Raw genomic sequence first — 6,025 nt, 5'->3', positions numbered from 1 at the left:
GACCATAACAGAGAATATTAATAGTAATACTAGAGGGGGCACAGGGCATCTGGGAGCAAAGAAAGACAGGCAACTCAGCCTTGAGGGTCAGTGATCTTCTCAGGATGAGTAGAAATGTATTAGGCGGCACTCTTGGTTGAAGTGATAGAAAGTCAACTTAAACTGACTTAAGGGAAAAGGAATCTACTGATTCATAACTAAAAAGTCCTGAAAGTATTAGCTTCAGGCATGGTTGGATCCAGGTGCTCATTAGAAATCAGTCTCTTCTTATCTCTCAGCTCCATGTTCCTCTGAAAGTGAAGTTGCTCAGTCGTGTCCGATTCTTGGCAACCCCATGGATTGTAGCCTACCAGGCTCCTCCCTCCATGAAATTTTCCAGGCAAGAGTACTGGAGTGTGTTGCCATCTCCTTCTCCAGGGTAACTTCCTGGCCCAGGGATTGAACCTGGGTCTCCCATATTGCAGGCAGACACTTTACCATCTGAGCCACCAGGGAAGCCTGTGTTGGCTTAATTATCAGGCAGACTGTCCTTATATGTCGGCAAAGATGGGTACTAACAGCTCCAGACTTATGATTCTGATTGCCCATGTTTAGGTCACAGCTTCACCCCTGGAACCAGGGAGTGGGCGGGGTCACTCTCTCAGAACCACAGGGCCTAAAGAATGGAGCAGAGACATCATGCAAGTGAAGAGAGCTTAAAAAAAAAAGGCTGATGAGCAGGCTAGACATCAGGTGTACTCCCGGGCAAGTGACTAAACTAGAGCCCTCAGAGTTATCCCCCAGGGAACACCTGGTAAGGTGTGCTAGAACTTAGGATCACGGGGGTCATATCTCTGCACACTATGTCTTAGTTGTGTAAGCTTTGCAAGAGTTTGCCTCTGTATTTCTCCTGTTAAAATTAACCTTTTCAAATTGTCTTGAGGGCTAAGTGAAATATCAAATACAGGGGCTCAGAGAAAGTCATTCTCTTCTCTTTGGCATCAAATCAAACAGAACAACAGACTGGTTCCAAATAGGAAAAGGAGTACGTCAAGGCTGTATATTGTCACCCTGCTTATTTAACTTATATGCACAGTACATCATGAGAAACGCTGGGCTGGAAGAAGCACAAGCTGGAATCAAGATTGCTGGGAGAAATATCAATAACCTCAGATATGCAGATGACACCACCTTCATGGAAGAAAGTGAAGAGGAAATAAAGAGTTTCTTGATGAAAGTGAAAGAGGAGAGTGAAAAAGTTGGCTTAAAGCTCAACATTCAGAAAATGAAGATCATGGCATCTGGTCCCATCACTTCATAGGAAATAGATGGGGAAACAGTGGAAACAGTGTCAGACTTTATTTTTGGGGGCTCCAAAATCACTGCAGATGGTGACTGCAGCCATGAAATTAAAAGACGCTTACTCCTTGGAAGGAAAGTTATGACCAACCTAGATAGCATATTCAAAAGCAGAGACATTACTTTGCCAACAAAGGCCCATCTAGTCAAGGCTATGGTTTTTCCAGTGGTCATGGATGTGAGTTGGACTGTGAAGAAAGCTGAGTGCCAAAGAATTGATGCTTTTGAACTGTGGTGTTGAAGACTCCTGAGAGTCCCTTGGACTGCAAGGAAGGAGATCAGCCCTGGGTGTTCTTTGGAAGGAATGATGCTAAAGCTGAAACTCCAGTACTTTGGCCACTTCATGCGAAGAGTTGACTCATTGGAAAAGACTCTGATGCTGGGAGGCATTGGGGGCAGGAGGAGAAGGGGACGACAGAGGATGAGATGGCTGGATGGCATCACCGACTCGATGGACGTGAGTCTGAGTGAACTCTGGGAGTTGGTGATGGACAGGGAGGCCTGGCGTGCTGCGATTCATGGGGTCGCAGAGTCGGACATGACTGAGTGACCGAACTGAACTGAACTGAAGGTCCTGAGACTGGTCTACTTTGTCCAGCAAAAAAAGGAGCTTTCTCCACCTAGTGGCCAATGGGGTCATTGCACTACAGAGTTGAACTCTTCACAGAACTGTAAGATTTCTTCCCAGTTTTGAAGCTCCTGGATGGATGGAAGCAGCATTTGTGAACAGTAAGCTTGGGAGTGCTAAAGCAGGGCTGTGTCTGCCCTGTCTGTAATGTGGGCTTGACACAAGGCAGAGTAGGTCAGGTCATTAGGTGGACAGATGGTGAGAGGGAGTTGTTTTTCCTATTTGACACTATTGGCTGCCCATCAGAAGGCTTGGTTAGGGGTTGGAACAGCTCATTGGACAGGGGCTGTTGTGAGGGAAGGACTTTCTTTTTTACTATTTCTTGGAAGAATCCCTGCCCGTCACTACCTCTTTAGAACTCTGGCTGAGAACTCTGATTTCTTCTAATTTCTACTTCACAAGAAAATATTAAGGCCTCAGGTCACATGAAGCTGGTGACAGGGTTCAGACCAATACCCAGGGGTCCAGAATCATATAGCTCCTGGCACATACACAGTCTTGTGTCTGCATTGAGTGGTTGGTGCAATCAGTTCTAATAGCTTTACCTCCACGATTCCATTTCATCTCTTCAGATGTCATTGGCTGTAGGGCTTGGGATGCAGTGATAGGCTGAGGTTCCAGATCAGTGGAAGATGACTACTTGCTAGAGCCCAGGGGAGAATCATCTTTGGCCAGCATGTTGCCTCTTTTTCCTTCCTCAATCAGATTGAAACAGGTTTCTGACATTTCATAAATCACTGAGTCTTAATACAGAGGGCTGAGCCAGATGCCATCTGCCTATAGACTTCCTTCCCCAGGGAGACCCAGAGCTTGATTCTGGCCAATGATAGAAACAGCAGTCATCATTCACATAGCTTCTATCATGTGTCAGTCACTGTAATTTTTTCATACGTATCTATTCTTTTGGGCTTTCCAGGTGGCACTTGTAGTAAAGAACCTGCCTGCCAATGCAGGAGACTCGAGACTCAGGTTCAATCCCTGGGTTGGGAAGATCCCTTGGAAAAGGGAATGAAAACCCACTCCAGTATTATACTTGCCTGGAGAACCCCATGTACAGAGGAGCCTGGCAGGCTACAGTCCGTAGGCTCACAAAGAGTCATACATGTCTGAAGTGACTTAGCACACATATATATCCTTTAAATAACCCTATAAGGTAAGTGAGTACTAACATTTTACCCATTCCGGAGCCTGAGCTCTTAACAGGTACTTTTGTTTCTTTGTTTCCCCTTGGCCACGTTATGTGGCACGCAGGATCTTACCTAACCAGGGATCAAACCCGTGCCCCCTGCAGTGGAAGTGAAGTCTTAACCACGGGACCTCCAGGAAGTCCCAGAGCCCGAGTTCCTTGCTGCTTCACTAGGCTGCCTCTCCAGGGCTGATGCCTCTTTTTCCATGAGAGCTTCCTTGCCCAGTGGAGTCATGGGCATGGGCAGGGGTTCCCTCATTCAGCATGAAATGTTTATCTGCTGTGTTGTGTAGTGTAGGTCCTGGGCCACACTGGAGAATATTCCAGGCTACAGAAATTCAAACCTGATTTCAGGGATGCTCAGAGTAAAACGATCATGGATGAAAAGATAAGTCTCTTGGGTTCAAATTCCTGGGTGCCACCAGAATGGTCAAAATTAGAAAGAGGAACAATACCAAGTGCTGACAAGGATGTGGAGCAGGAACTCTACACTGCAGGTGGGGATGTAAGTTGGTAGAACCACTCTGGAAAGCATTTGGCGTTGTCTAGTCCAGCTAAACATGCACCTATCCTACGATGCGGCAATTCTATTCCTGAATGTATGCATGCATGTGCACCCCAAATGGCACATAAAAACTTTTTCTAGTGGCTTTATTTATAATAGCAGAATGGGTAAACTATGGTATATTCATACAATGGACTACTATTCAGCATGAAATAAATTTTTTTAAATGAGCTTCTGATACACACAATAATATGGATGAATCTCACAGACATAATATTGAACAAAGTGGGTGCATGGACAAGTCCCTTTTTATAAAACTGAAGGGCAAGCAAAATGAATCTATGGTTAAGACAGGTCAAGATAGTGTTTGCTTCTGTGGGATACTGACTAGGAAGGGAAACAAGGCCAGCCTCTGGGGACTGGTGGTGTTTTCTATATTGATCTGGAGGCTGACTGACCATATGGATACATCACCCTCATCAAATTGTACTCTAAAAAATTTGGCTCACATTATTGAATGTATGCTGTATCTCAAAACATTAGAAAAGCAGTGATCAAGTAAAGATAATCTTTGAATATGGCTGACAACAGTTATTTGTGCCCTCCACATCCACTATTCTCCCCTGGGACGGAGGGAACTCTGCACTTTCTTCTTTTTGATGCAAGCACCTCTCTCCCGCTTTCAGTCAGTGTGTTGTAGGTGGGACTCAGTCCTTTCCAGGTGCCCAGAGGACCATTTCCTCTAGCTGCAGCGACTGGTTTAGGGATGGAAACAGATCCAGATGAGCTAATGAGTCAATCCCAGCATTTTTTACTGGTACCAAGAAAAAGATATTCTTTCCATTGCAGTTACCAATCTATTAGGATATAAACCTGAAGCTGCCAGAGGCTGTCTCCACCTTCTGGAGAAAGTCCGCCCAGGGAAAGAGGCCACACAGAGCAAACCAGAGTGAGATGACTGTGTCAGAACCTGAATCTAGCCATCCCTGTACAAGGTTGTTTCATTCAGAGACTCAGTAAATTTCCTTTTTTAGATAATCACTTTAAGGTTGTTACTTACAACTAGAGTCTAATACATCAGGAATCTTGGGTAAAATTACGAGAGGGGAAGGGGGCTTGGAATATAAAATAAACATAGAGCCTTGTCCAATCTCATTTTGATGGTGCCGCTGCTGTGAGACTGTGGCCCTGCCAGATGAGTGAGGCAGGCCCAGGGGTCACGGGGAAAGTACTCTGGTCCTTGTAAAGACAAGGAATCTAGAGAACCAGATTTTATGCTCCATTTTGCTCTTAGCAGTGAGACCTTAGGCAAATCACTATATCTTTTTGAACCTTGTTCTTTTTCTATAAAATGGAGTATCATCTCCTAGCTCGAAAGGTTGTTATAGTGCTAGTTTCCCATTTTCTTCAGTGTTTTCATACCCTTGGCTAAGTTGGGGCCTGCATCTTTGTGCATTCCCAGAGCATCCTGTATAACCCTCCATCACCATAATGATCTGTGACTGTATGAGCTACCCAAGGGCTCTAAGAGAATATTCATTCCTGCATCCCTAGGCCAACAGGGCTGAGCACACAGCTGGTAGGACTCTTGAATCCTGACTAAGAGATCCTGCAGGTCAAGGATTCATACTCTGGCAGCTCACTCATCTCTCTGCCCTTTGCTTCCTTGCCTGGTAGGTGGGGCTGATCATGACATCTTGGTCAGGACAGAAGGACTCTGGGGAAACTGCTAAGGCAGTCTAGGCTTTGGAAGCTGAGAGGTGTGTAGGGCCTTTCCCAGTTGGTAAAGAGCAGGTTCCCAAGAATAATAATGCTGAGTGAAGAATAGGAGTTCAGGCCGCCTGGGCACCTTCCTCAGATTTGGCTGTCTGAAGCAAAGAAGGCTGCTGAAGTCATTGCATGCACTCCTTTCCCAGCTCATTTCTGGGTCATGGAAAAGGTTTTTCCAAGAATCACAAGTCCCATGGAACCAGCCTACTGCTACGTATTAGCTGAGCAGGAAAAGCCCATCTCTTCTTATGCATCCTCATTCATTCATTCTTTCATTCAACAAACACTGCACGACAAACCACTCTGTCCATCGGAGGAATGGAGATGAATGATGCTAGGTCTCTGCCCTGAAGGAGTTAGCCTGGAGAGAGTCAAATTGGACACTGTTCCCATTTTGGCCTCCCTGTACATTTCCTTTCCTGCTCCCCTGAATTCCTTCTCACACAGCAGCCACACGATCATCTCAAACAAAGTAGATTCCCAGCTTAAACCTTCTAAAGACATCTGTGAGGCCCTCCAGGATAGGGGGAGGTAGATGAGCAGATAAGCTTGTATTGAATTTAGTGCACCTGGACTCTGTAGGACTTCTACAGAGCTG

The sequence above is a fragment of the Ovis canadensis genome, chromosome 5 (genome assembly GCF_042477335.2).
Source record: "Ovis canadensis isolate MfBH-ARS-UI-01 breed Bighorn chromosome 5, ARS-UI_OviCan_v2, whole genome shotgun sequence".
Classification (NCBI taxonomy): domain Eukaryota; kingdom Metazoa; phylum Chordata; class Mammalia; order Artiodactyla; family Bovidae; genus Ovis; species Ovis canadensis.
The sequence above is the reverse complement of the archived record's forward strand: the minus strand, read 5'-3'. Positions refer to the sequence as shown.